The 26,058-nt window shown below is 40.7% G+C and overlaps 1 protein-coding gene across 5 annotated transcripts in view; it reads right to left on the bottom strand.

Annotated features, from left to right (window-relative positions):
* The window catches only part of LOC124168454 (fibronectin type-III domain-containing protein 3A), a 435,474-nt gene that overhangs the window by 173,284 nt on the left and 236,132 nt on the right, over positions 1-26,058 (bottom strand). For 4 of the 5 annotated variants that reach the window (XM_046546703.1, XM_046546706.1, XM_046546707.1 and 1 more), the window contains exon 1: positions 22,820-23,687. The exons of the other annotated variant lie outside the window; for it this stretch is intronic. The gene's annotated coding sequence lies outside the window, so the exon portion shown is untranslated. Of the gene's footprint in view, positions 1-22,819; positions 23,688-26,058 lie in introns of those variants that run through there. 5 annotated transcript variants of the gene reach the window in all.

Genomic DNA, 26,058 nt, shown 5'->3' with positions numbered 1-26,058 from the left:
AAAACTGCCATTAGCGAAAGCAAAAGATCTTGAGATATGACTTGGACTGAACGACTCGAAGCCATGGCAACCGAAGCAGAAAATCCCACTTATGGCTCAATTGAGAATTCGCACGGGATGTCTTCATTGCAAAATATTAATGGGTTCCCCTTTCTACCGCCAGGACTCAGTGCATTCGACGCGAAATCCTTACCCCACCGCCGTTAAGAGTCAGCTTTCTCGCTTGGATTTCTTCTGCAGACTACTTCGCCAAGAAATTGAGTGCGGTCTTTGCTCACAGAAGCAAGACGATGATGGCAAATAAAAAAAAATGGGAGTTAGTGTACTCCAACTTTTTCTGCAAGAGGCTGCCATCTGGAATGCGACTATCTGTCGTCCTAAAAGACTCTAGCCTTTAACCACTCGACCAACTCATCCCCTGGCCTTAAAAGGGTAACATTACCACGGCGGAAAGCGTATCGCCTGATGAGTAATAGCAGCAACTCATCTTCTATTTTTGTATGAAACTCCTAAGGTTTCCATCTAAAGTATGGGAAAATAAAATTCACTTTTCAAATCCCAAAATGAATATTTATAAGCATTTTTTCTTAATTGTCACATCATTATCGAGGTCATTGTAGTTAATGAAATGGATTATGCAACGCACTAAGTGATTTTTTCCAATGTATGAAACTCCTAGTCACACTGTATTAATAATAAATGTTTACAATATAGAATATACTAACATGTATTTAGAGTACAGTCGATAATGACGAGAAAATATCGGAGAAAAATCTCGAAATATTCGTAAATAATGAAGCGTTAAATTCATAAATGCAATTAATTCATGCTGTTTACATCCAATGAAATAAGACCAATATTTAAAGCAATTACGCGATACCTTCGCTTTTGGGACCGTAAATTCATGCATATACTATGTACAACTGGGGAAACAGTTAATTTTAAGTTCGAGGGCGATTTTCTTTAAACCTCCAATCGCTCAGCAAAAACACCATACAAGGGACAGTCCAGGGTATTCTGCAGATAGGGCACCTGTGCATCCTCTGCACCACACACTCAAGTCATTTCTGACCGTAAGTTGTTAGCTTAAGGCTAGGGGCAATCTCATTAATTACACTGCCTCAATTGATTCTTCCGCCAAGTGATCACTGCGCAGCGTTAGCCAGAAAACTCGCCGAATGGCTTCAGCATTGAATTGTCTTCACCGACTCTACACCGACAAACGAGAATTTTTCTCGTTAATGCAACTGATCAGTGTGAAATATTACGCCCGTTCCCATCCAAAACATAAGATGAGACATAATCTCTATCGTAACAGGCTCAACTTTGTGGAGGTTCACTCTAATAAATAAAAGCGAACAAACTATGTATAAATCCACCAATTTACCACATGATTTATAAGGATGTTTGTTTCTTTGTAGCCTTTGTACCAGATGATGACGCCGCTGCGTCGAAACTAGTAGTACCACATACATAAATTGGTGGATTTATACATAGTTTGTTCGCTTTTATTTATAAGATGAGACATGCTGACTTCTGGAAGTGTTCTGATCCATGACAACGCCCGTCATCACAGCGGTGATGCAGCCCAACTGCTCCTTGCGCAATTTCCACGGGACATTTTCGATCACCCGCCGTGCAATGTTAATCTGGTGCCGTGTGACTTCCATCTTTACGCTGAAATAAGATTTGGCCAGGAAGGAAGCATTTTCAAACGGGGGATGAGCTTCAGGAGAAAGACATAATTCATTGAAAGTCATTGGCAGCAACATCCTATGAAGAATGTTTAATAGTAAAGCTTGCTCACAGGCACGACCAACTCCTCAATCGCCGAGTCGATTACGTCGAAACACCATAAGTGTCCTTAATATTTAACTATGATATAATTTTCAATCAATTATTCGTCTTCCGTTCATGAGCCATCGGAGCTTGAAAAAAACGGCCATCGTACATTAACCATTAACTTCAAAACTGAAATGAGCAATGTCTCGGAATGATTGCACAAATTCTTATTTAGCCTACAAATATCTGAAAAATTAAGCTTAGGATGGCTAAGGTTCCATAAGAAACGGGAAAACGTGATGGTCTAAAGCAGGGATCGCCAACCCTTTTGAGACGGAAGAGCCAAACGTTAAAATTAACAAAATGTCCCAGTTTTCAAAGAGATACAAGAATTTTTATTTCAAAATGATGGTATCTGATTGGCAAATAATTTTGATGTAAAATAAATACTTTAAAAATAAATAATATATATTTATGTAATAAAATGTAAATAAATGAATTTGATAGGTAGCTACAATAGTTACATCAAAGGGAGCTTCGGCCTTGCACAATTATTTTCAAGTTAGATAAATCTGGCTCATGCAGATTAATTATTTATCACAGGAACGCTTTATGCTCTCTTCTCCCTGTTTTCATCATTTTATCCAGCTTGCATTATTTTTTTTTTAAGTTTGGAAAATGAAATAATATAATAATTACTTTTTGCGTAATGAAATGGACATCGAAAGAGCCGCATGCGGATCGCGAGCATTTGCAGTCCCCAGGTCTAGAGGGACGCCATTCGCGGAGTGTTTTTTGTAGTGAGTTCCCTCAACGTGCCGGTCAAGATGAAGTCAGCTCCCATACCATCTCCCGAGGGCTCCCACCAACCTTTCCCTCCTCCATAGATTTATCTTAAGAAGCTCCCGAAGAGAGTGTGATTTTCGCCTTCGGAAGCAAAAACAAAAAAAAGGGTATGTCTATGAAAATGGCTTCTCCTCGAATGAGAAGTTCTCTCAATGTTTACGTCGATGGCTTGAAGAGAAAAAAAGAGGATCAGAGAAGGAAGAAAAATTTAGACGAAGAGCAGGCTTCTGGCGGAAATATATCGTCTCTTTTTCAGCGTGAACGAGGCTAAAAGCCGATCCAGTTTGTATATAAAATTTTGTCGGAGAAGTAGGCATATTCCTCTTTAACAGAAAGAGAAAATTTAACCAAAGAGTTACGCTGACATGAATACAAGACGGAAACGAGAAGTATAAAAATAAGGGGTGACTAACAGCCAGTCAATGTTATGAGACACTTTTAACAAAAGTCTGCAAATTACACATCTCTCATTTCCTAAACTATAGGTTTGTTTAACTTTAGGCTGATAGATTCAAAAATTAACATTTCTATATTCCACTCATCATTTATTCAAACCTCTACCTGTCTCGACCTTTTTCGTGTCATTATCAGGACGTAACCATATAATGATTTACCTCTATGTTGGCGCAAGGCTGATTCTTGGCTCATGGTGGCTCTAGGATGGTGAATGGCTCTCGGTTGGCGGGTGGCCCAGGGCCCGGGCCCTTTTGGCCCCCTTTGATCCGACCCTGGCAAGGATTGAAGTTAATGTGCACAACCGCAACAAACTTATGACTGAATAGAATGGAATTGAATGATTTATTTTACTTCAAACTTCTCCGTAAACAGCACTTTAGAGCCTTTACAACAGAGGATTAACAATACACTACACAAACATCCATGCCCTAGATAGGGACCACCTACCCAGGTGGGATTCGAACCCACGACCTACGGTTTGGCAGGCGAGGGCTTTACCCCACCGCCACCGTGGCCGGTAAGCGTGATGCGTGATGGAAGCGGAAAGTGATGAAGCTATTTATGAACTGTGGAAAATAGTATTATTACCCACAAGTGAAGCTGGGAGAAGAACGTTTTCAAGGTATGCCACTGCATGTGGGTACAGCATCAAAGAAGGCGCCAGCGGCGATGCAGCACAGATGATTGCGCAACTGGGATACTCGGAGCGGATGCAGGGAGATGATGGCAGTGATGACGCGACCATGGACGCACGTGTCACCGAGTATGATACATCCACTGCAGCCGGGGTTTTGTTTACAGCTGGCCAGAGGAAGATGGGTCCAGCATTCGGAAGACGAATTTGTCAGATCAAGGGTCACCATACTACGGCCCGCGGGCCGTCTCCGAAGCAATTTGATGAAGCCCACGCGAGAAAGAAATATTTCGTCATTAAAATAGGGAGCATAAGTGTTTGGAATGAATTATTATCAGATACATTTTCAGGATTTTTCATGTTAAACCATCATTCCCACGTTCACTAACATCTTTTTACACTTGGTCAATAGTAACTTTGTTAACTTATAATTTTATTTGCTGATTGAAAATGAAACTTCTGTTTATTTTTATGTGATTTCTCTGCATGTACTTTCATGAGGAACTTGACAATGTATTTAACTGCATATATTTCATGTTTGACGAGGGGTTAGATGGAAGATGGGACTTTTTAGTCTCAATTTCGACCAATAAAGATGTTTATTATTATTATTACCATTGATGGAAATAAATAATTTGTCGTATATTTTTATTTGTTAGCGATTCCAATCAATTACTATACGAACATAAGCCATAAAACTTATTACTGAGCTGGAAACTGTTTTTAAACAATTTTCAAACCCGTTTTATAATCTCAGAACCATAATTATATTATTATAATTAAATTAAACTGAGTACGTCCATAATTATGCTGTTCTTAGGTACAACGGCGAACGGAGATAGTGCGGGAGCTTTGACTTTATCTCATACTGCATTTGATGGTCAATGCACTAAGGTCAATATTTCAGTGCACATTTTATTTAATAAATTCCAAGATAAGTTCGAAACTTAGATCGGTATAAATTTTATAATCGTGAAAAATTGTTTATTTCAATGTGGAAAAATTCCACTCGATCACGCTTGGATTTTCGTGTTTCATCCTAAAACAATTTTGCGTTGTGGCTATAAAAAACGTTTAGTAAATTCGGTTACAAAAACACATATTTTAAAGTATTCGGAGTCAAACCGTAAATGTTACAATTGTGCTTTCTTTCCCAAGTTTTGCGGTATTTGAATCATGCCCTAAATTTCAATTACGGTTCTTAATTTTCCGTGCTAAAAAGTATTTATGTATTTTATTTTAATTATTCCATACCACCGAATACAGCACATAGGTAGGCACCAACTATTTGCATCGGGTATTCAGCAAATTTACAAAAACACATGCCCTAGATTAACAACAACCATGCCCTAGATAAGGGCACCCTGCTCAGGCGGGACTCGACCCCGCAACCCCTTGGTTGTCAGGCGAGCACTTTAACCCGCCGCCACCGAGGCCGAAAACCATCTCCCCCATGTTCATGTGTCAAAATGTCAAAGATGAACAAGTTTACTTTCGACGTGACCTAATGAGAGCGAGTCTGATGAGTAACAGCGGATTCTCACCCATCGACGCCACACCACGCAGCAGTCACGGCAGAGGGTAGAGTTTGTCAACAACCTATTTTTACCGAAACTGCTCTTTTAGACCATAGGCACCCCTCTCTTCCACGCGAAGGCTCGACCCACCTTGCAGCATGCGGGGGAAGACGAAGGCAGTTGACTCCACCGTCACGTTTGTAAACAATCTCCAGTTCACTACCGGAAAATGAGCATTTGGAACATCTTCACTCCGCGTCCTCCTCAAGCCGCAAGAAACGACTCTTTTCGTGAGAACCAAAACTATTACTGTTGAGGCACAAGGTTAATCGGCGGATTGGGCTGGTAATTACTCATAAGATTTTCAAATTACACGTTATCATCAGCTAGGACGGTCAGCTGCCTTTTTAAATGGCACAGGCTTAATTCTCTAATAATCTAAAACAGATGAATAAGAGCTCTTTGTCGCAGAACAAGTCGAATTACTACAGGACGGACTTGGGCCTCCAGTCCCCTTGATCTGAACGTTCTATGGTAAAGAACAGAGAACAGTGGCGCCGACTCCATGGGGCCTGAGGGGGCCCGAGCCCCCTAAAAAATTCGTAATGGGTGTGAGGAAAAAATGTGTCCGGCTTGTCGATTTTCCCCGGAGTGTCCTGATATCGAGATTCAAGTTATCAGGGATCTAATGTTGACCATATGACTCTTATAAAATGCTTAAAAAACTTAAAACTCACTACCTCTAAAATTTCCCGGGGCAAGATCCCCGGCTTAAGCCCCCCCCAATATTTTTTAAAAGTCGGCATCCCTGACAGACAACAGCATATTAGAACCCCACTATATTTCCAGGTCCACTAGAAACCATAAATTAAGAGACATTAAGGACTTTAATAAATGCAAAGCGTAACTTCGTTAGTGCATTTCATTTTAATGCTTAAACGGCTGACTTCCTAACGACCCCGCCACACGCATTTTTAGGCGGCTTGCGGAGTAGTCTGTAGATGTATAAGAAAACTATATACGATACGGATATCCCACGGGATTTGCGTTTGGTAACTGTTATAAACGACTTGTGATTTTCTCTCGAACGTGTAAAATGTGAAAAAAACTTTTCTCTCGAGTGACCAACTTCAATGGTGGGGGTGCAATTTCTACTACGTCGCATGCCACCCTCTCCATCTCTCTCTGCACTCATAAGGCTTTCCTTTTTATCGAACTCTTTAAGGTTTCAGGCTCAAATTGGACACAATATGTGCAAAGAGGACATAATAAAAACGTGGCGTGTTGGGCAGAATAATTTACCCGACAAATGACCGGTTTCGTATCCTGACCAGCGCCTTAAGGTTACTAATAGCTACCTTGGGAAGTATCAACATTATGCATCGTGCACAAATGCAGTTCTATTTACTACCCTATCCTATGGGGGGCCACATCACCTACATATTGCAAAATCCCACTTCCGGCCAATGGCTGATACTTACAATATTTGGGGTGAACGAGACGAGATACGACAAAAACTCATGGAATCGACCCCCTCTAAAATCACCGGCACCTTACACTGTTGCTAACTACCATTCAGCTATTTTTGGGGTAATTAGGGGCGAAAAAAATCGTTACTTCAAAAATATCATTATACGAATCTAAATTGCGTCATACGCAGATAAACCAATTTTCAGACCGATCGAAGGACATTAAATTTTTGCCAAACCGAGCAAGTTTACTTTCCGCAAATCACTTAGCCTACTCCGATCGAAAGGCGCCAGGACCACGGCTTAACGTCCCATCCGACGGACCTTGTGTTGCACTTGAAGTGCCCTCCCCGGGGCACTCAATCAGGGATCGGACAGCATCTGCAAAATATCTGCCAACGCCGGGATTTGAGCCCGGAATCAATGGGTGGGATGCTGGGATTGCAGGAATAAGCTTATGCCGACGCCGGGTTTCTCTCTCGGCGAGCGACCACTGGCGTGAATATTGGACTTTATTAATTTGGTAAAACAAACCGTTTGAGGCAAAAACTTCGAAAAATAAAAAACATAATTGTCATTAATTCTATGTTAAATTAAACCATGTTCGAAACAGCACCATTCTTATATGATAACCATATCTACTTATTACGAGAAAAACTGGGCTCTGTAATATTTAGAAATCTTAATTAACGACTACCACCATTGTCGACTAATCTAGCCCCTGTACTGCAGTGTGTCTCGATTTAAAAAATACAAAAATTTTTGGAAAGTCGTACACGATGGAAGATAATGCAGTATAAATTAGCCCATTATGCCTTTTATTTCCTGATTTTTCATCTATTCCAATCAATCATGACACAGAACCTCCTTTTCTTCCCACATACGTCGTTCCTAACATTTGGTCGATCGGGGTCGGTATCAATTTCCATTTAAGCGAGGAGTATTCATTGGTGAATAGGGGCACCAGCAGATGACGATGATACGGCAGACCCCTTGTACCTTGACTTTAGACGATGACCGAGTTCCTGACGAAGAAAGTTGAGCCATTGGGCGTATTACCGCCAAGTCTGGTCAGGTTTCACGGGTCTTATCTGAGCTTTAAAAAAAAATTACCGGAGTAGAACAAGATTATATCGATACCGATGCGAGATAAGCGGCTGACGCCACGGGTGGAGCATGATCTACGATAAAATTTACACTAGCACTCGTGTTACAGGTTTTAAATAGGGATAATTCAACACGGTGATATTACCGCCTTAGGATCAAATCCCGGAGTGATATGACTTTTTCAAAGTAACTATGGCCATAAAATAGGCTCTTGGAAAGTTCTCATTAAATGCGGCCAATTCAGTTTATTATAATCATTTAATTCAGGAAACACAATTCATTAATCATGCAGTTGCCCCCCGTGATCATGCAAAAACGATTAAAAATCAATTGATACATTCTAAGTTTGTAGCGTCTCTCTGCATTAACAATGAAAGACACTTTGTTTCTTCTACAAGTTAATAAACATTTCTATTTTATTACCGGTTTCGGCTATTACACCATTATCAAATATCATTATCAAGTATTTGATAATGGTGTAATAGCCGAAACCGGTAATAAAATAGAAATTTTTATAAACTTGTAGAAGAAACAAAGTGTCTTTCATTGTTAATATGGAGCCCTTCCACCACATATGTACTTCATGTTTCGATTTAATTTAGCATATCTATGCATTTTGCGCAGTCACACTTTTAGGGTCTATCTCAGCCGTGCCAAGTGCTAGCTGAAAGTTCTCATTAAACGCGGCCAAATAAGTACATTATACTCTATTACTTCTGGAAATACAATTTAAAAAGAAGATTAAGTCCATGTCTCCCGGAAACGATGAAAATCAATTTATATACATTACAAAATTCACTAACTCATGATTAAACTTTATCCATTAAAGATTCCATTACGAGTTTTCTTAGATATTACACAATTACTTGTACCACTTATTTTTTACACAGCGCGACCCGGGTTTCGAAGAATTATCATCATCTTCAGGCGCAAATTATGATTTCCCGGAACAGTCAAATTGAATGATATGCCGTAACAAATTGTTAAGAGAAAACGGCGCAAAGGACGCGTCGGATGCATTTGGAAGTGGCACTGAGGACTTTGGGAGCACGATACGCTCCTATGTGCTTACTTCAGCCACAAAATCTACAATGCTCTAAGCTCGCTTATTCATCATCTCGGGGTAAATCAATTTGTTGGGGTATGGGTCCACATGGGGTTATTGGTCCACGCACATCCGTACACATAACGATCAAGGAAAATTATAATTTTAATGAAAATTTGCGCCTGTAGATGATGATAATTCATCAAAACCCGAGTCGCGCTCTGTAAAAAAGAAGTGGCATAAGTACTAGTGTAACATCCAAGAAAACTTATACACATTAAGTACGTATGTAGAGTGTCAGGCTCTCTGAATTTTGCGCAGTCACACTTTAGGGTATATCTCATTCCTAGCAATTGCTATAGGGATGGGGTTCGGTGCGTCCAGCGCAGAATCTCTGCACGCACATGCTAGACTTGGTCACAGCGCTTTAGCTTGACATTGCGTAGCCGTAGCCGAGATTTCTAATTAACTATCGTGGAATAAACATATTCGAGAAATAACCGGTCAAGCTAATCGTAAAATGGGTTTTGTTAAAAGAATATTGGGAAAGTGCGACGACAAAGTGAGAGAAATTAGCTACTTTTCCCTCGTTAGGCCACATCTGGAATACGCTGCCAGTGTTTGGGACCCTCATGAAAAAGGCTTAATAACAGAGTTAGAACGCGTGCAAAGAAGAGCTGCCAGGTATATGAAAGGTCGTTACGATAGTCTTGTTAGTGTAACTGACCTCTTAGATGAACTCGGATGGGAATCTCTGTCGGACCGTAGATTGAAAAATAGACTAAACCTTTTAGATAAATTCAAGAGCAGTGTCTTTTCTGACGAAGTTAACCATATCTTGCGGACGCCAACGTACTACGGAAGATCAGATCATATAAATGAAATAAGAGAGATAGATTGCAGAACAGACAGATTCCGAATGTCATTTTTTCCACGATCAATAAGAGATTATAACGGCAGCAATAGAACTCGTAAATAGATTGCTTGTAGTGTAGCCAACTAACCTATGTAAAACGTAATGCATGTTTCTGAAATTCTATTCTATATTCTATTTCTAACAGCATATAGTAGTTTAGTTTGTTATTATGCGGGACGTTTTTTGGACGGTGTGGTGTGCATGTGGGAGTCCAAATGCATGCTGCATGCTGGTGATTGATCACCCTCTGCCAAACACCCTAGAGGTGGCTCGCAGGGTATTATGTAGATGTAGATGCGTAATTTGCGGGAAAAAACGTACAAAAACAGTCTCCCCACAAAACGGGAGACATTAAGTGGCAAGCCACAATTAATTTCTGTCTCCCCACTGTAGACGCTAACAAAATAACAAGAGAAATCAGAAAATACCCAACAATACCAATGATTTGTCACCATGGTTTCCTGAAGTAATAGCTTGTTTCCTCGGAGCTCCGCTTCCGAATTCGGCTGAAATGCCCACTATAGACGTGTCTACATCACGAATATCACAGAAGAGGGTCCGCAACTCGGCCACTAAAAGTGTTGCCACGCACCGCTCATTTAATTGGATTTACAAAAGTCACCACTCGCGTAGCTAACGGACAAATTGATCCGATTTTTACGGGAAAATAAGGTATTATTGCTGGTATTAATAGAAATTATTACATATGATGACGTGATTTATCAAACTCATTACTTTTCAATGCTATTCCTTGCACTTACAAACATGACAATGAAAAACATTGGATAAATGTTGATTGCATTGCACACATAACCGCTCTGCGGACATTTTTGAAAGCCGATCAAAATGCGACCGAAGTGGCAATAGAAAAGTCTTCGGTGGGATGGAATAGTGCCTCCTCTATGGAATCCCCTTGGTCTAAATTCACGAATAGTAATGGATGGCTGATTTGTAAATAAATAAATAAGCCCCATTGGAAATTGTCCACGTCCTGACCGTCGGCCGAGCGGTCATCGAAGAATGACTTCCCGCGGTTGTCCGCCGGAGGCATTGGAGGGGAAGTCTGACGGCCACCCGCTCCCCTCTTGTCCACCATGGAGGCTCATATAACGGGCACCGCACGCCCGCCAAACACTGGGCGGGAGAGAAGTGGTGGGGGAACTTGTAGGGGAGGGAGGAAACGAGGAAGAAAGGGGGGGGGAGGAAAACACTGTGAACGAGAGAAGACGTAGAATACATGTTCGGTGACGTCAAGAGTCAGCTATGTGCCACGTCGCCCATATATCCCGCATACCACACGCAGCAAGGCTTGTCACCCAGCGAGACGGGAATCCTCCATGAACCGATACACTGTAGCAGATAGATGCTCCTTCCCGCCCTACTGCTGTGCGATAGCCACAATACGTCATACATAATTATGAGATATGCGGGTCCAGGCTCTGGTTATGGTCAACGCGGATCCTGCACAGGCGAATGGTTGACATCATTACCTGATTAAACGGTAGTCACTCGATTGGACACGAGTTGAACACACGTATATTCCCAACTAGAACTAGACAGGCCTAATATGCAATACACTAAATGGTTGAATGGCCTTCACATTGTAGAAATTCATTCTAGGGAAGTAACATAAAAACTTTCCCTCCGATAAATTACATTTATAATTCGCAATTTTTACGAAGCAAAGTATTTCTTTTCCTTCCTCATCATATGCAGCTGCTACGCCTCTCCCCGTATTGTACATACAGTGAAAAAAAGGACAAAAGTTAGAAGAGAGATGATTTAATAACAATTATTCAAAAATTTACTTTAACTGGGTACAACTGTTAAAAAAAGTTTGCTTCTCATGAAAGTGCATAAGAGTGACTGCCCTGTGTAGCATGGAAGATTGCATGCTTGGTGTGATCTCAAACCACCGGCTTATACGGGTGACCACAATAATAACATAATACCAGAAAGACCATAATAATGTAACAGTCACGTAATAAAAACATAAATATACTGTTGGGATTCATAAGGCGATTTCAGATTGAGCCGTTACAGTCTGGTTCATTAGTGATAAACTTTTTAAAACCAAATCGATTAATAATTTTATATAATTCTTTCAACCAACTGTCAGACAATATCGCCGTTGATCCAAGATGATTGTCCGATGATGACCATCGGCAATTGAAGACCTGATAGAATAAACAACGAATTTATCAATCGATAATTCACTGCGGCACATACGAAAGAATCTACCAAATAATGTTAGCACACAAAAGTCGCTTTTAACTATCATTCTTTCAACGAGTTCACTGCATACTGTTACGTCAGGGTAGAGCATCCAAGATGCAGAAGAATTCTCTCCATAACCATGAAGTCAGCTATTCGTCAACATAAAAAATCTTTAGTTGTATTTGCGCAGGAGGCTTGAAAGGAGCACTGTAAACGAGACTTGCGAGGATCACATTCTCCACGGGTATTGAATTGCTTTCATTCCACGCTGTGGATTTTCCCTCTCCCATCTCCTGCACGCATGAAAATGAGATAAGCAAAATACCTAATGAAGATGCGTGCCATGGAGTGAAATAATAGCAATATTAATTAAGAATATACCACTATAAAAAATCAGATAAACAAATTTATGACTATTTCCGTTAATTCAGTTTCTATAAACTTCAACTACCATACCGTGTATTTCAGTGACGTAACTATGGGAGGATGAGTGTATGTATACCCCCCAAAACCTCAGAGAAATCAAAAAACTATTTGAAATACTTGTCTGGATTTGATGCATAATAACTGCATCCGCTTGAAGTTAAATTTTAAGAACCAAAATGATGTAAAAAGCATTTTCAGGCATGCAATTTTTCAAAATTTTCCCTGAACTCCTAGTTTCCTGGGGGAGTAGCCCCCATTAACCCTCCTCACCCCTCTCCCCCCAAAGCACATTCCTAGTTACACCACTGCTGTATCCTTTTCCTTGACTCGATAATTGCGTACAAATTGGTCATATTTTTCTTCTCAGAAATCAATGATAAAAAATTCAATACAATGCTAGGATGGTGGTTATGAGGCAGAGGGTTCCAAAACTTCACAAGAAATTTCCATTTTTTGGGGGGCACAGTCTTACTTTCAATGATGTTGATAAAATGGATCACGCAATTACCCTTTATTCCCCCAATACTTTAAATTAGTATCATTGATACTGCATTACGGACGCATGTTTTGTAGGTTGTATCTCTTTATATATCTCTCGAATCTGCGTCTCATTTTCAAGTTTCGCTTTTCACAACGCTTATGGACTTTAAATGTTGAGAAATAACACAAAATCTTTGCTGTCTTGAACAATTTTGAAAACCTTAGCCCAATAATGTCTCAATGCTCAACTAAACCAATCTAAACAATGATGTATCCGTCAAATGGAATCCCATGGAAAATTAAAAATGCTTTTGACGATGCACAATTAAGTTTCTTTCCCTTTCAAAGAAACGCCGGAGAATGTTCGAATATTTTAACCACCTATGGACACGTAACACAAGTACGTCTCTTTACCTATCGACTACCCGCTTGAAGAATTCATGCGCTAAAATACTTGTGGAAATGTGGTATCTTTTAGTGAAACAAAATTGTCTCTCCTATCACCTCCTGAAGTATCGCAGATTCCTTCTGAAACACCCTGTAAATACAACCTCACCCTCTTTGGCTCTCTTCGAAGCCTGTGTCTCGTGAGGGATATAACGCGGGCAGTTAGTGGGCGTGGGAGAAGGGGATTAGTATCGGAGGGGCAGAGAGACCTCCTTGGCGGTGGCTTAATGCACACTCCGCTCCCAAGGTCTCTCGGATCAACGCCTCACACCACAGCGAGAGAGGGAACACACACACATACACGACATACGGAACACACGGGGAACACAAGACGGCAGCGCGCTACACATAGGCACATGCTGTGTTTCATTCACCATATGATGCGGGTGAGGTCACGCATCGTATCCGGCCGGCCTGGGTCGCTCTCTCGGCGGCGAGTATCCAAGAAAGTGGGTGGGTCTGACGGCTGTTAAAGGGGGGAGGGGAGGGGAGGTTATTGGACGGCGGAGAGGGAGGGGGGAGAGTAGGCGAGGTAGGAAGGTCTTAAGGCAGAATCTTCCTGAAAACCGCCGCTCTAGACCAACACGATTTCATATTTCGTTCCCGTGCCATAGCGCTTTATAATCCCCCAACTAATACTAATAGTAAGATAAAAACGAATTTTTACTACTAATCATGGGAGTACCCAGCGAGGGGCAGGAGGGGGGTAGCTGCCCCCCCCCCCCTAGAAGCATAATTCGCAAAAGTCTTCAAGCAAAAATCAGGACTGAATTGAAACGAAATTATTCGACAGATTTTCTCTAAACCCACGAAAAATGGTATTAGCATAAGATAAGTAACTAAAATAAAACCAATTTTTCAAGGAAATAATCTCATAAACTAATTAAGGGCTGTTATAATTTTATTAAAATGTTGGTTTCATTCACCTTGCACATGCTTAAATTGTCAGAAATTGGCTTGCCCACCCCCCCTAGTTATGATCCTGGGTACGCCCTTGTTACTAATAGACAATCATTTAAGCTCCGAAATTGAGGAAAAATAGAATCAAAGCTTAAGCTTTTCACCAGTTTTAAAATTAACATAAATGCAGTTTTTCTTATTATCAAAGTATTCCATAGATTATTTTAGGTTTGCAAGGAGTTTTCAAGAAGTAGTTTTTAAAAAAGAGATTGAAGTGTCGCCTCCCCTAAGGGTCTTCCTTGCTTCTACAATTCACAATAAAGCCTACTCCCTTTCCTTACATTATACGGCATTATATATTACCTTACATTATACCTAAAAATTCTATTATCTTCCTTCCCCTCCCTCGTTTACCTAACATTCTATCCTCTAACACTGTTTGTAACACCCCTTGTCTGCTAAGTACTCGCTCCACTCATACCTTCTGTCTCCTCCGTATCTATCAAGAAGCTTCCTATCCTCACTCACCATGTCCAGCACTTCGTGTTCCTCCTCCTCTCCGGTCACTTCAACTTCTTCATTCTTTTCCACACCCACATATCGAACGACTTTTATTTAAAATGCATACATGTACTTGTAGGTTTATATATTTTTTCAAAAATCCAACATATGTGATAGCACACTCTACATTGTATTCCCATTCCACGAATGAATGTAAATGTTAACCAAACACGCAGAGTTACATGGAGTTCTCATTCCTAAAATATGGCAGCAGTCACAGGTATTACTTTTCGTATTAGTGTTTCGTTCGAGTTATGCCCACAGTAAACTTCAACGGTTATGGCATTCACCTAGCTGCCGCAACATTCTATCGACAAAAAAAGCCAGCATGAAGACCGTCAAGCTAAAAGGCAAGTTCTTAATAGTCGAATGTACACAACATTCATAACTTCATTTATAAATTAAAAGCTATAATATTTAAAACGCTTACGGATACGTCTAAATTTAAATATTATTTTCAAGAACCCAAAATAAAGGATAATATTGTATATTCATGCCACGAGTGCAATGTTACATGGGATTGTCATTCATGAAATTTAGGACCAACCACAGCAATTACTTTTTGTGAGTAATGCCCCTAACAAACTTCAACGACTGCGACATTTCACTTAGCTCTCGCGGCATTCCACCAACAAAAAAAAAAACAAGCCAGTATGAAGTCCGTCAAGCTCCAAGAGGCAACGCCCCCTTTTGGAACTCAGGACAAAAATTTCATCGACCCCTTCATTAAAAACTTTTGTGAAACCACTGCCGAGCGGAGAGAACGGTTTTCAACGACCGCAGTGGGCCTTCCTACGTCGCACTATCGCATACGGGAGGTTTATTGCCTTTTTGAGGTCAGGATGAGGGCGAAAACAGCTGTTCGGACGCGGAGAGAGTTGACAATCCCACAGTCCCTCGTCAGAGAGGGAGTAATCAATTCATTTTAACTCCCGGGAGGGAACTAGACGATCTCTGGTAAAGACCCACATAGAGGGCAGCCGTGTTTTTTTGACAGCGGATGTCTTGCGTAAAACCGTGATTAAATTAAGAAAGAAGAACTTTGTACTTTCACATTAATATTTATTCACGACCATGGTTTCAACGTTAGACGTCATCCTCAGGATTATTAAAATGATGAAAAATCTGCCAGTCTTCCGGACCAAGGGAGAGAAAAACATCGTGATGTAGCCTAAATGGGTGGACGCATTAGTCTCGCTACAATGGTATCCTATTTTTATTTTTCGAGGTCTAACAAGACAGGTTTACACGTCCCGAAATGGCCCAATAACGACATCACGCTACTATTATCCACAAGGAATTGTCCAAGAATGCCAAATTGCTTTGTGATAGCATAATCGATCAAATCAAGCCTTCAAAGATTCGTGCTCTCTTCGCAATGCCTTGCTGTCGATATCCATACGCATGATCACATACACGAGCTAAAGGACCGTGTAAACAGGCCTTAACTTCAGGATTTGGGGGCGTCCATCTAATAAGGGAAGTGATTTTGGCGATTTTTGGACCCCCTTATCTCCTTAGAGAGATATCGTTTGATCGCAGGCTCTCACAGCGTATAGAATCGTGGAAGGTTGCTCGGGAATTCCACGGGGTTAGTTTCTTCAACACCATAATGGCCGACGTTTCGATGTACGAATTGTCTATCGTCATCAGGGCAACCTGATACCGATGGGCAACTCGTACATAGAAACGTCAGCATCGGCATCAGGTTGCCCCGAGGACGATAGACAAATTGTACATTGAATCGTCGCCCAGGTTGGAGTTGGATAACCTGAACCGGTGGAATTCCCGAGTAACCTCTCAGGAGATGTCGTGAGGCATGGCTCGAAGCATAGATTGACGTATTTACATGTAAATACGCCAATCTAGGCTTCGCGGCGTTGGATTTATATAAAAAACAATCTGTTTCAATATGTATTTTATTTAAGATTTTTAAGACAAGTGTTTAAGATTACTGAGATCGCAATTTTTCACAGTTTCTTGCCTAAAAAAATTACGTGATACTTTCCAGGGACCCCTCTTAATCCCCCATGTGAGATTGGGTGTGAATCGGCTTGACCCCCTGCCCCCCAAACGCCTCACGTAGTTAATGGATGACCCCTTAAAAGTAAAAATTGTGCGAGAGATATTATTTATTATCATTTCCTTCGCAAAAGAGCCACGCCGAGGCGATGACTTTTCCGCGGTCTCTTTAAAGGAAACTCGACTACAATGCCAAACCACGTCGACAAATACGAGAGGAATTTGTCCTGTTCAGAGACCGTTCCAAGAAAAGGGGAAAGGGGGTGAGGGGGGTTGAGGTAGAGTGGGAGGGGAACCCGCGGGACGGTAGGGGAGTGGGGGGAAAGCGGGAGAGGGGGAGCGTAGGAGCGCAGCCTTTTATAAACGAACGTGACCACATTGAAAAGAGTATAACATCCGGCCCAGTTGAGCAAAAAAGAAAAAAAGGGAGGAAATTATATGATATTCTGCACTCTCTCACAATAGCTGCACGCGAAGACCGTTACCTACCGCGAGAGAAATTATTTTCTCTCCACCAACGACCACGCGAAATGGGCGTGCACAGGTATGGGGCGGTCGGATATATATCGACAATATTTGTGTTGCTGTGAATGAAAGCAATATATTAAGAATGCCCACAGATTTAACCCGGACACAACCCGCCCACCCAGTATTTATGACTACAACCTACCATTCTGAACATTATAGGATCCTGAAAAAAATCAGCACTCCTTTTTGCTGTAGAATTGTCACAAATATGTTGTTTGAGCTTGCGGTAACTAAGTCCACTAGTTAGTTTATTTCTTAAACAGGTAGAAATAATCCCGATGTCGGAAAGAGACGGTTGCAAAACATTAATTCAATTTGGACGCCTACCGTATATAAATTATTTATAAGTACCAGAAAAGTAAACAGGAAATTGCATTCCTCAAATAATTTTAATTTTGGTTAATTCAACAATATGCTTTCCCTGAAAATTGACCCTTTCTATGAAGGTAACTAGCAGACATTGAACAAAATTATATTCTGACCTCGTTAGCAACCAGTGTAGTTATATGGTTACGGGTTAAATCTTTTATATTTGCACCAATAGCGTGTACCGTAAATTCTTAATGTCTAGTTTAAGGAAGCGGCCAGTAATATTAAGACCGGAATCACCACCACAGTACCAAATAAACGGAGAAAGAAAGAATTATTTTTATCTAAAAACTTATAACCTAAACATGCTGCCGTTATCATCACCGAGCCGTGAGCTTTAAGCAAAAGTAACCCAGGAAACATTTAAAAGACATGGAGATCTCATCCATACACATCCCATTTTAAAATAAGCGTGGCGAATTTAAAAATAAGGCTCCTATAAATCTACATGGTTCACACAAAAACCTATTCAACAGAAGTTTGCGGTATACAGATAAAATTTTCAAAGAAAGATAGCATCCAAGGAAATGAGTTTTTTATGTCATCTTAAAGTGTCATTATAAAGAAGGTATGATATATAACGAGCGTAATCTTATGCTCTAATTACGCATACACTGTGAAGAAATCATACAATGTGACATCTCTTTTCCCTCAAGAAAATGAATATTTCCATGACTTTTTATACTTGCCGTGCCATTTTAGTTAAAAATTGTAGCAAACAGTCTGCGGTACAGAAAAAAGTACAATCTACTCAATAGAATGATAGATAATGTTTAGGATACTTTAATTAAACTTTTCCACGGAGACTTCGTTTTCAATAGAAATAAACAACATGAAAATAGTTAAATACGAAATTGCAATATTTCCACTATGGACAGTGGAGATATTGCAATGTCTTATTAAACTAATATTAAGGGGTTATGTGTAATTCATGAAATCATTCTCATTTTTCCCGTTCGTGTATCGTTGCGGTAGTGATTCCTGTATTTTTTCACTGGGATTGTTATTAGTTAAGAATGTATGGTAAACCATATTGGTTCAAAGATACAAAAGTTCAATCAATCTATGCCACAGTGTAAAAAATACAAAAATAATGACAAATTCAGAATACAAGTCACAGAAAGGGTACACATTTTCATTTCCATGAAATACCAATGAGACATCCTGACCGTTCATGGCAACATTGGCGTAAACTATTCCCTATTCACACTTGTCTATTTTCAGAACTGGTCAACAAATTATAGTTATCCTAAATTATAGCCGGCCTCGGTGGCGGTGGGGTAAAGTCTTCGCCTGCCAAACCGTAGGTCGTGGGTTCGAATCCCGCCTGGGTAGGTGATCCCTATCCAGGGCATGGATGTTTGTGTTGTACTTTGTTAATATTGGAAACCTTCGTTGTAAAAGGCCGTCATGTGCTGTTTACGGGGGATGTGATAAATAAATAAATAAATAAATATTCTATTGCACGGGAGGCAAATTTGTTGATACTTCATTGATATCGTTACGGACAATCCTAATTGTTTGTCGCGTCTCTCAACTCAATTCTCCTATCGACCAATTTTTCCATGTTTTCTTTTTATTTTGCATCCTTAATACCTCGATCCATGCATCTCACAAGAGGCTTTCCTATGCTGATCTTTTCCTTTGTTGGTTTGCACGATTGCTTTCGTAATAACATTATGTCTTCTGATATTGCCGATATCGTAAGGATTTTCGGAAAACTTCTCTTTCTCAGATTCTGAAAGTCAAAAACGGTCGTCGAATGACTGCCGAGACTGTAGAAGAATCACCAGGGCAACCTCACAGTGGATGACCGCCAGATTTTAACGATCCCGCGACCGGAGAAAAAATTCCAAATATGGCGAGAAAGAGGGGCGGCGTACCCCCCTTTTCCTTTCAAGGGGAGGAGAAAGAACGGAGGAAGGGTATAAAACAGTGTGAATGGTGGAGGCGCTCGCATCAAAGACGGGAAATGCATTTTCCCCCGTCTCGAGAGAAACTCGACAACACACCAGCCGACAATGTGATATCGCAACGCGTCAAATTATATAGGGAAAAACCAGAAAACTCATGCGTCACACCAGAAAGGGAGATATTTTAAAACGATCACACTTCATCATGTATGTTACGCAGATTACCACAATACTAGGAAAAAATGCGTATAGATACGAAATAACACTATTTCCGTTTGAGGTCCAATTAGAACGAACTCAAGCCGCAGTATTGCGGTATCTCACGCAAAACTTTTCGGTATGAAATATAAAGCTGCAAGCAAAAATAGCAACAGCTTCCCTCTCTTCGAGTCTTTCACGTTCGTGAGCGTCCTCAACTGTTAATGAGCTTCAAGTACTAATGAGCGTCAATAAATCGGTGTGGTAAAAATATTGGTTTTTAAAATTGCTTTGAAATAATCCTACTTGATTTAATTATAATGCTTTGATAAGAGGAAACACTGCAGCTTACTCAGTAAAAAGTTTATTTAACAGTAGGAGAAGAAATTTTTATTTGAAATAGATGGAAAATTTCATACCACGCTATGACTACATACATCTGAATTCACTAACACTACACGCAGATCAACTTAACTATCGATTGATTCACCACGTTCTTCGACCACTTAATGTCTTATTGTGTGATGAAAGAACAATGAACAAATAGCCATTTTACTAATAGAAACACAAATATCCAATAATAGAAATATTACTTTGGAAACGAATCTTACACACGATCGGTTGATGACGATCCACATTCCTTTTATTCAAAATATTAGAAACTTCACATTCTTACACCACAAGAACCTAATCTTAAAAATGTTTATACCACTAACTACCTACTAGTTTTATTCGAATGGTATTAGCATGTTCGGGCCCTTAACATTCTGTTTTATTTTCTGATCTGGCGGCTTGTCGTTTTTCTGTGTGCTAACCTGTATTCGGTGAACGAGTACATTTCTGATTGAGGCTAGGATGAGTGCTGCCTGTTTTGGAATCATACTTATTGTTAGCCACACACCCCGGTGGTGGGTTGAACGATGCCTCAATTGATGTAGATGCAATCCAATCGCAACGTTAGCCTACAATGCTATTTACCCCCGCAAAATTAAGGTTTATCGTAAAATTCTCTATTCGTGATCGAACATCACCTTCAATTAACATCACCAGCAATATGAAATCGTGTTGAAAAGTATCACTCGCTGGACAAAACAGCGAAAATATCACAAGCAGTCTCCGGAGACGGACAAAACAGGTGGCACTGGCGTCATATTGACGTTCTGCATGATTGCTTACGACTATTTCGAGTGCTCATTAAAGACGGGAATTTCCGAGCCATTAAGACCGGGATGAACTAATGGTAGATAACGGGAGATAGCGGCGAAAATAGAAATCTTCGAAGCCGAAACATAATCGCGTGCTATGACGCCGGAGACGGTCCCGGAATCCTGAGAGGGGAGTGGCCGATGCCATTGACGACCGGTGGCACCGCTAACCACACGAAAAGCATACCACCATACCCTACTCAAGACACTTCCCTCGCACTGAATGACAGCATACACGAAGTGATAGTAGTAAACCTGGAATGTAGTAGTGATCCCTTACGAATAAGAAGTTACGCTTAATTCTGTGGAACTTCATGTTTTTGCCTGCCACATATCTCGGAATGTATTCGTGATACATCAATACCTACGAGAAGTAACGCCAAATTTAGCCGACCTTCAGGAATGTTATGCCAGCCACATTACTATCCGTAATCCGGCAGATATCATACGTTGCGTAGAAGATGGGAAATGAAAATTTACTATATATATATATCACACTAATATTTTAAACCGAGCCATGGTTTCGACATTACTTTATCATTATCAAGGCATCACTTGTAATCGTCGATGTTAAACCAGCAGACGTACTTCTTTAATCTCAAGTGAGTTTGGTGTATCCTTTTTTTTTGTTTTCAACCCCCTACTAAAGTGTATCAGACCCTTTTCTCTTGTTTTATCTGTGATGATCTGTCGATCCATTAAGGCGTTGGAAAATATATTTTGTTTAGTTCTACTTTAGTTAATGTTAACCTCACTTTCCAACTTATTTCCACAATATATGTCCGAAGTGCATTTTCATTCCATATTACGTAGTTCCACGAGGCAAAGCGGAAAACGTCAAATAGTGTGCGTAGGGGATGATTAACGTAAGTTGTAAGCACGACCGACAATAGACACGAAAATTAAACGAACTCACTCATCCTCGCCGAAATATCTTGATTACTGTAACAGTAAAGACGCGAAATCTATCATTCGTAAGAAATTATTACACAGGAAATGTAGGTTTGGTTTCGGTACCCACTTGAATTTCTATTTCTCAGTCACAAAATTGATGACAAACGTTTATTCATGGGCGTGGGCCCCAAAAATTACGAGGAATACGACGTCCCTCACGTTCGGCGCTGAGCTAACCGTTGCTCGGCTTGGCCGCAACGACCGATGATTCAGACTCAAATGATAAAAGAATACATTTATTGGACGAAGGGTTTGAATGCCTCCTACTTACGGACGTCTCCAAACGAGAATGGTGGGGACTTGTTGGCATCTAAGTATGTATGTCCACTAGCTCACTGAACCCATAAGCTTGACCCCGCAAGTACACATCTCATTGCCCCTTGCGATTGAATCAATGTTGGCGAGACAAGTCGCTGACGGAAAACATACCCAGTTAGTCGAGGGACTCCGCGGAGGAAAAGAACATAAAAATGACAATAAATTAAGGATGAAAAAAAGAAGACGCCAAGACATTCCATGCAACCGCTTCACGCTCAGTGCCACGAGGAAAAGAGAACGCGAAACGTCCGGCTTACAAAACGACACCATTGCGAAAAAGAAGGGGAAGATACCGTGAGAAACACCATAATATGCACAAGCCAACAACACGCTTGATACACAAGACTCTGCGCTGCTTTTTTTTTCAAACCATCTCCCCAATAAACACATTGTAAAAGAACCACACTTGATCTACGACTACTTGGATGATTAAATGAATATGAGAGAAAAACAAAGCAAGAGACGGTAAGTATAAATATATTCCTGTACCATCTCATGCTCCAACTTACGTTTCACAACTCTGCTTCCGAGGAATTGGTAAAAAATAGATATCCTCAATCTCTGACGGGTTCAACTACCTCCCTTCACAGTGATTCTAGGAAACAACGGAGCTAACTGAAGACGCAGGGCAGCTTATTGAAGATGACAATTCCTCCTTGGCACAGGATCCAGATGAACTCCCAAAGCACGGATAATAAGATCTTCTTCTCGTTGCCAAGCAACTCACATGCCACGCAGATAAACACAAAAATTTAATGATGACCACTCCCTCTTCGCCGCTGCGAGCCGACAAACAAATCAGAATTATGGACAGAACTCAAGCAATCCACTTCTTCTAAGAAAGATCACGTCACACACAGAAAAACTTTCCTCGAAGAACACACAGAATCAAAGTTGATGCCGATTTTTGTTAACAATTACTAATCACTGTGACAGTCTATTCTTTCCCACTGTCCGAGACCGGGGAGGTCAAAGTGTCTCCGGAAGAACGTTGTGAATCAATCTTCCCTTCAAGTCGAGAAGAAAAAGATCAACCCTTCTCGAACAAAACAGAAGCCATCCACACGTTCAAAACAATCCCGTGGTGGGGAAGAACCGAAAATTTTCACCGCTTGGAGAAGTATACACCAGGGAAAAATGAACTCGTCGCCTTGTTGAACAACAAAACAGCAGACACACAAGAGACAAAAAACAAGACGATTAACGTCAGGAATCCTTAGAGATTATTATCATCAAGTTTTCTTCCTTGTCCATCCGCTACAGGATGATAGAAAAACGAGAAACAACAACTTTCAGGGGGAAAAAGAACGGGACGACAGAACTTGGAAGTCTTCCTCTCCTCTCCAACGCCAGAATGCGTATGTGGCAAACGGTTGCCTGGCAAGTGAGACTGAGAGAGACACAGACAGGGAGCGGAGGGGAGGGAGGGAGGAAGGAAGGAGGGGAGGGGGAGTGGCGCTCGGAGGGGAAGGTAGGGGAGGGTTGGAGAGAGAGAGAACAAGGAAGAAGCGAAGTATACAGGGAGGTAGGGGAAGGAAGGATAGGGAAGCGTTGGAATGCGGGGAATAGATAGGGACAACGTCGACGGCTGGGTAGGGAAAAAGATCGACTTCGTGCTAGCGTAGTGATGAGCCAAGTCGTTCGTTTGGATCACCTCTCTTCCCAAGGATCATGCACTCGCTCCAGCCGTTCACGATTCATTCATTTGACCGAATGGATAGGGAACGGCTCAAAGTCCAATTAGGGCGGACGGTTATGTTTCTCACCTGTTCCATGGGATACTCGAAATTTCGACGATAAATAGGGTGGTTTCCTTTTATATTTTTATTGCTTAAATCGAAAGAGTATTACTCCTGGAGTACGCATTTCTCGCTTTTAGATTTTTAAATTACGCGATAATATTTTCTAATTTTTCGCGATAAATTGAAAAGTGAAAAATTTCAAGCGTGCGAAAACGCGGCGGCTAAGTATGAATTCTGGGGAAACCCCGTGTGACGTCATTCTGGTTCCCGCTGTCACCATGTGAGGTGACCTTGGGGCGAGGATATCGTGCGCCGCTGCGATGCTGGCTGCCAGCATGTACCCTGCTAGCAGATAGCGCTTGGCTTAAATAAGGATTATTAATACCTTATCAAACGAAGGAAACTCCGACCATAGGCAGTTTAAATAGGTGATTATTAAGAGATGTTTCCCTGATGTCTGTGCCTCATGCATGCATTGGTAATCTCAGACGATGTAAAACTCCTATCCACTCTAATAGAAACTAGGTCCCTGTGACGTCACGTGGAGGTGCATCGCATGGGCGCCAATCTGGCCTTTTTCAAATGCAGTTAAAATTGACCATTGCCATTCGTCTAAACTGGGAATTCTAAAACCAAATAATTTGTATATTATGAATACACTAATGGTGGGTAACGAATCGCAACCAATGCCTTTCGTGTCCTTTGATGAACGAAACTTCCCTAATATGCAATCGTAAAAAACTGAAATATATTCCGACGATTGTACATCCGATATCGAACCAATCAAGCGACTTGATAATGAAAGCTTGGAGCAGGTAAATTCCTCTCTGCCAAACATTCTAGAGGTGGCTCGCAGGGTGTTATGTAGATGTAGAAAAGTCACATGACCCAAAACGATATCTTCTTCCGTCAAATCTTCTGAAAGGGCAACGTTTAAAACTTATCTATCAATGCAGGCATATTTTCTGCGATAAGGACCTATGATTTGAACAATGGTATTGTTGACGAATATTGGTATTTGACACATACATTTTCGGTGAGAACAATCGATTCCGAGTATTGAACATCCATTATCGATCTTATTGAGCGACAAATCGGCAAATGAAGCCAGGATCAGGTGAATGGCGCATTTAACAAAACGATAGCACGGCATCTTCAATGGTAAAATGGCCGAACGGTCTAATCTTCTGAAAGATTAAAGGTATGTCCAGCTAATGTTTGGGCATATTTTATGCGAAATGGAACGGTTGTTTGAACAACCAACCTGCTGATAGAAGAGTATCTGACAACGCTATTGGTAATTGTGTAGCCTATAGTTACGTTTTTTTTAAAGTCGTGAGTTGTTATAGTGGTTAGAGTAGATTAATTACACATAAAATGGGTGATGAGTTCATATCTCACCAGTGGCATTTACTTTATTCTTTCACTTATTAAAAATTATTTATTCTTAAACAGCCCTTATAAATAAAAAAATTAGTTTCAATTTTAGAATATAATGTTTAATAGCTCCGTATTGTCTTCGAATTTCATAGATATATATAGAAACTTCTAAGGAATTCTATATACCTCTAAGGAACCTGTTAAGGAGTTTTGTAGACATCTACTAAAAGTTCAATTAGCAGTATGACGGCATAACATGGCACAAGGTTTCATCATATCCCTGCATGAGCATTTTTACTGGGAACTTAAAAATTTATTTTTTCTCTCCCCAGGAATATCAATTTTTTGTGATGACAGCAAATTAGAATTCTATCCGAATTTTCCTTTGATGAATTAATGCCCATAATAATGGTGGTACTTAGGAGTCGAGAGCATTAAAGAATGTTTGCACCTCACGAATTTAATTATGCTTACCTCTCTCATTTGTAAATATGTTCGTTGAGTAGTTCGTAAGTATTCTTATTGTAATAACGCTATTATTAAGGCGGATTCTGGCGATGAATTCCACGCTGAGGACCCAACTGCTCATACGAGGAAAAAAACCAAGCCTGATTTATCTCGCCCAA

The sequence above is a fragment of the Ischnura elegans genome, chromosome 11 (genome assembly GCF_921293095.1).
Source record: "Ischnura elegans chromosome 11, ioIscEleg1.1, whole genome shotgun sequence".
Taxonomy (NCBI): domain Eukaryota; kingdom Metazoa; phylum Arthropoda; class Insecta; order Odonata; family Coenagrionidae; genus Ischnura; species Ischnura elegans.
Note: the sequence above shows the minus strand (reverse complement) of the source record. Positions and strands in the feature narration are given on the sequence as shown.